This window comes from Nansenia antarctica (assembly GCF_963989245.1).
Source record: "Nansenia antarctica genome assembly, chromosome: 7".
Taxonomy (NCBI): Eukaryota; Metazoa; Chordata; class Actinopteri; order Argentiniformes; family Microstomatidae; genus Nansenia; species Nansenia antarctica.
In genome coordinates this window covers 64994113-65000320 of record NC_137677.1, presented here as the reverse complement: position 1 = coordinate 65000320, position 6208 = coordinate 64994113, and the positions used below count along the sequence as shown (strand labels likewise).

General features: G+C 48.2%; 1 long non-coding RNA gene across 1 annotated transcript in view; it reads right to left on the bottom strand.

The window, feature by feature from the left end:
• Nucleotides 1-1273, bottom strand: part of LOC308161594 — a 1925-nt gene extending 652 nt beyond the window's left edge. The window contains exon 1 of the long non-coding RNA XR_013937542.1: nt 1206-1273. This is a non-coding gene — a long non-coding RNA (uncharacterized lncRNA). The remainder of the gene's footprint in view (nt 1-1205) is intronic.
• Between the last annotated feature and the right edge of the window lie 4935 nt (nt 1274-6208).

Here is a 6208-nt window from a genome sequence, read left to right as displayed (position 1 = left end):
TGTCACCATGGCGTCCTAGACTGAGCCATCGGCCGGCGAGGACACAGAGCCACTGCCACACCGACATGGTCCACAGAGAACCCAAACCACATGACACATGACAGCGCTGTCAAGGAGCAAAACATAAATGGACTGACTTATATAGCTATGCCTTTATCCAAAGCGCTTTACAACGGCCTCTCATTCACCCGTTCACACACACATTCACACACCAATGGCGGCAAGCTGCCATGCAAGGTGCCGGCCGGGCCCGCTCACTGGGAGCAATCTGGGGTTCAGTGTCTTGCCCAAGGACACATCGACATGTGGCCAGCCGGGGCTCGAACTCGAACCGCCGATCTGCCAACCTTGCGATCGTTAGACGGCGACTCTACCCCCTGAGACACAGCCGCCCCGTGTCTTGCACCTGATGAATTGTGAGTATTTTCTTGGTCATATATATATCTATTGTTTATTTATCCTTCCCTTGCTTCTCTCTGATTAAACACATGCTATACTACAGGCGACACAGTTCAACTTCTCTCTCCTGTCTCTCTGGTCAGGGTGGGACTTTACTTCCCTCTTCAGAGAATAGAGGAATACTATTGTACACACTCCACGCTGAAACCAGACAAAAGAGGATGGAGCAACAACCGTTAGGGGGGGGAAGTCAGCCACAATAGTGAAAGAAGAACACTGAATTATGTATAGAAGTTATAAAAGCTGAAACTGTTTAGCCATCTAACTGCCTTTGCATGGAGTTTATGGACCCGTAACTTGGCCAACTGCTGATAGGCCTATCACTATCACACACCACAGGAAGACAGTGAGACGTGCTGGATTATTAGGTGTATATGTTACGGTACATGTGGGAAAACTAGGGTTAGGGTTAGGTGCTAGGGTTAAGGTTAGGGTTAAGGTTAGGGTTAGGGTTAGGATTAGGGTTAGGATTAGGGTTAGGGTTAGACATGCCAGCATGTACCAAGTCACCCTAGCACCTAACCCTAACCCTAGTTTTCCCACATGTACCGTAACATAGTCACTTCTGGGACCACACGGCTTTCTTTCTGACCCAGGATGACATTTTCCTCCTGTCAACTAGTTGTAGTTCAAGTTGTAGTTCAGCCACCCCTCCCAAATGTCGTTGTTTGGTACCTGTACTATAGCAATGACAAATAAAGACCATTCATTCATTCATTCATTCAAACACTCCTCCGGTCTCTCACCCTCCCACCAGTAGTTCTCGGCCACAGCTCTGTAGGTGTCCTCCAGGGAGAGGTGGCGCGCGTCCGGCGTGTCCTCCAGGGAGAGGTGGCGCGCGCCCGGCCGCCGCCGGTGGTGGAAAGTGCGGATCGCCCCGTGCCACCGGTCCTCCTCCAGAACCTCCCGGTAGTGGATGAATCCCCTCTCCAACTTCTTACGGTACAGCAGCCCGTCTATGACCTCGAAGTTGGGCGAGGAGCCACACGAAGTCCCGGACGACCCACGCCCTCCTCCTCCTGTCATCAAGTCACCGACTGAACCGGCGGCGGTCTCCCCCGTCCGTCCCCCGCGAGCGAGGAGTCCCCGTGCTCGGTGGTCCTGCGTGGAGGATGGTTTGGACGGAGTCGGACACAATGTGTCATCGCCTCTCGCGTAAAAACGCGTCTTATAGGTGCAATCGCCGGCCATTTTATCCGACCCCCCCTTTTTTTTATCTACTGTACTTTTCCCCTCGTTTAAATAGCAGAGGCCCTACGCCTTTCGAGTCGAGACCACAACTAGATCCTCTACCCCCCTCCTCTACCCCAACAAGATCTACCCCCCTCCTCTGATCTACCCCCCTCCTCTCCTCCGTCTCCACCGGGTCCCCGAATTCAAAGCGGGGCAGCTGCGCGTCACCGCTGGAAGTTGCCAAGTGTCCCGACATGAACTCCACGTGGACCCGCGTTGACAGGACCGGGGATAGGGACCGAGAACTACTGAGTATGGGTCTCGAACATATAAACATATAAATAAATAAATTATGGAACTTAAAAAGAGAGATATCTATATGTGTTTAGCAACCGATTAGGCGGCTAAAAGATGCTTGTGTATGATGACACCCTCTCAGAGAGTGGCACAAGGCCACCAGCCTATAGATGAATGTTCTAACAGTCATCAGCGGAGGGAACCAGGCCTAATAGGCTGTGTGTTGGTAGGGGAAGATGTCACCGTCTCTTCCATGGATTCAGCATCTCTCTGGCTATCATCCATAACATTCCAGCGTCATGATCGTGGTGATGATGAACGGAGCAGTTTTCTCCCAACGATGGAATTGAACCCTAGGCTGCTACACAAGCCCTGGGTGATGCCATCATACAGACAACACACCACATGATGTGTGCGATCCCCCAGCTATGCCCAATAGATCGTACCATCAGGGGATGGAGACAATGTACAATGTAGCACCCGAAACAGTTAATAAACCTAGAACATCCTTATTCCAAAATGAATAGTTCACCTAGCTGATGAATAATGGTCATTTTCAGTGTCAAAGTTTTTCCTCGATGCTGGAAATTCGAACGCTGAATGTCACCTGAATTATAACCCCAATCACAAATGTCCAGAATTATAATAATCGCGCCCACACCATTGTGATTGTAGGAAATGAACGGTGGGGAGATATCGCGCCAAACCTCCAGGCATAAACACACAAGTGATCCAATGTAGCTAGTCACAAGTGATCCAATGTAACCAAGTCACAAGTGATACAATGTTACAATGTAACCAGTTCACTTGTTCCCAGAGTTCCCTGGTCGCGACAATGTATCAACTGATGAACATGATGTCAACAAGCCTGATCAACACATGGAACCATCACATTCCTCTTCCTCTTCTCCTTCTCCTTCTTCTTCTCCTTCCTCTCCTCCTGTCCCTTCTTGGTAGAACTTGTGATCTTTCTCTCTCTAACTTGTGACAGATCTTTCTCTCTCTAACTCAGAGCATTAACATGATGAATCAGCTCTTATCTCCTCTCAGGCATCAGAGTTCAGACCTGTGCGTGTGCGTGTAGCGAGGTGTCTCTCCCTGATCACGCACGAATGTTACAAATCACCAGATTCTCTCCAAAAGACAGAAATGTACTCCCCTCTCCGTGGTAGTGTGTCTCATTCCATATTAAGGCCAGTCAGATGATCAAATAATCCAATGTTTTAACTCGTAACCTTCTGTTGGTGAGACCACATGACAACCTAACTCTGGCAGCCTCTCTGGGAGCCCCTCCTCCAGTGGTTCACTATTAGTAGACACTTTAAAGAGCCTCCGCTAAGCGACGATCCGATTGGCCGTTAGAACTGTCAGTCACAGTTTTTTTTTTCATACAACAAGATAGGTTGTTGACGTCAGTGTTCCTCACTTGGTGAAAAACTGTGAAGTTCATTATTGAGAAATAATAAGCTGTGAGGGGGGGGCCCATCTATTCTTTGAATGATTGTGTATTGCATGTATGGACACATTTCGTGACGTTAGGATTATAAGGTTCTATCTGCATTTTGTCAAAATTTAGTTTTTTTTTTTTACATAATCTGATCCATTAGGTGTTTATTAATGCCTGTGTGGTGTTATTTTTTTTTAAATGTTGACATTTTTGAGTTAGTAATTCATAATAAAATACAAAGGTTCCATCTCACAGAACATAATGGAATGTAAAAACTTTGACGCTCAATATCTCTGAACTGCCCTAAACGGAGACAGAACCTTATCATTCTAAGCTCACGATTTGAGAAACTAATATGTTACAAGAGATAGGCCTACTAAGATGTGGAGACATTCTGTAGGCTAAATAAGATGTTTTATAAGTAGACTCAATATTGTCAGAATATACCTGTGTATTCATCTCAATGGTACAATACTATATTCTAGATATGTGCTTCCAAACTGAAACAAATGGAGTGGATGTGTTATTTTATACGCTATAGCCAAGTGTCCTGACTTCCAGATGGACGGGTATATTAGACTAGTCTCACCCATGCACACTTACATTAACATTTTAAATTTTTGGCATTTAGCAGATGCCTTATTCCAAAGCGACTTACAATCAATACATTTGAATACTAAGCAAGTGAATCATCAGTCCACCAGTCGTAGCAGGAAGAGTAATCCAGCTCAGGCCTGGGGCCACTGATAGAAGGAAAAACCTTCTTCTATCACCTTCTTCTAAACCTAGGTTTTTTTAAATTCTATTTAGACACTGGAGAAACAGAGAAACAGTACAGGGGGGGCAATATAAGTTTTTAGGGGACACAGTAGAGGGGAAAAGCGGGTGTCTTCAGGAGACGCAGTGCTTACACCAGGGGAGGTTGGTGGAGGTAGAAATCGGAGGACAGGTTCTCACTTGTTTAATACCATTCCTCATTCCATCCCATGCATCACAATGAGCCTGTCCTCCGATTTCTACCTCCACCAGCCTCCCCTGACTTATTACACATACTGGATCATCAAGCAGCCTAACCCATCTCCTCTCCACTACATCTTCATTCAAACAAGGAAGGACAACTGGAACTCAAGTGAACTCAAGTTTAAGTTCAAACTGACACATAATCAGACTTTCTTCCAATACTGCCGCCGGTCCCTCCATCTCTACATCCCCCAGCCTCCCCTGGTGTTCTACCTCCCCCAGCCTCCCCTGGTGTTCTACCTCCCCTAGCCTCCCCTGGTGTTCTACCTCCCCCAGCCTCCCCTGGTGTTCTACCTCCACCAGCCTCCCCTGGTGTTCTACCTCCCCTAGCCTCCCCTGGTGTTCTACCTCCCCCAGCCTCCCCTGGTGTTCTACCTCCCCCAGCCTCTCCTGGTGTTCTACCTTCCCCCCCAGCCTCCCCTGGTGTTCTACCTCCACCAGCCTCCCCTGGTGTTCTACCTCCCCCAGCCTCCCCCTGGTGTTCTACCTCCCCCAGCCTCCCCTGGTGTTCTACCTCCACCAGCCTCCCCTGGTGTTCTACCTCCCCCAGCCTCCCCCTGGTGTTCTACCTCACCCAGCCTCCCCTGGTGTTCTACCTCACCCAGCCTCCCCCTGGTGTTCTACCTCCCCCAGCCTCCCCCTGGTGTTCTACCTCCCCCAGCCTCCCCTGGTGTTCTACCTCCACCAGCCTCTTCTGAAGGACACTGGTTCAGTTCCAGTGGCAAGGCTCTCGGCTTTTGAAACATTGAACATTGAAACGTTGAAGCTGCAGGTTACAGCACATTATACAACAGTTAGTTCCGACCAAGTAATTTGATTGGACAAGAGGCATTCCATGAGTGCTGATATACAGTATAACAGCACTGGGACTTTTAACTACAGTATATGTATCACTCCGAAATTACCGTTAATACAAAGTAGCTAGCCTGCAGATGTTTGTGTTCAGGTTACTAGGCAACAGTCCAGTTGCGGAACTTTTTTTTGTTCACGGAGCCAAAATAAATGATTAAATAAAATAAAAAATCATAATCTGTTGTCACTTATTACTGTTAACTAATAAATTGCGCTGTAGAACTGTTGTATAAAAGCAATATCACACTCGAGGTCGTGCTGTTATATACTGAATATCAGCACGGCTGTGATCGTCTTCTACTCGGCCTGCGCCCTGGTACCTACGACCCAATCACAGCCCTGCTGATATTCAGTATAACACACTCCCTCTCGTGTGATATTGCTTAAATAAGGCTGATTGACACGTGTGGTTGGAGCACCGCAGACAGGGATGGAGTCCAGTTTCCTCCCACTAAGCTCAGGGTTTGAGTATTGTTGATGTTAGATCTGTGGAAGGGCAACCTAGCCAGATGGCACAAACAGCCAAGTGCTCACTGTCCAGGGGGGTGTTCCATCAACCTCGTTAAAGGAATTTAGTGCTCCAGGCTTATTTTGAGAAGTCTCGTGAGACTTTAATACCCCCCAGACGTACATCAATTACATCAAGGCAAGGAGGTTTCGCTGCTTCACTAACGGCACACTGGTAATGTCTGATCCTCACACGCACACACACACGCACACACTCACGCACGCACACACTCACGCACGCACGCACACACTCACGCACGCACGCACGCACGCACACACACTCACGCACGCACGCACACACACACACACTCACGCACGCACTCACACACACACGCACACACTCACACACTCACACACGCACTCACACACACAAGCACGCACTCACTCACACACACACGCACACACTCACACACTCACACACGCACTCACACACACAAGCACGCACTCACTCAC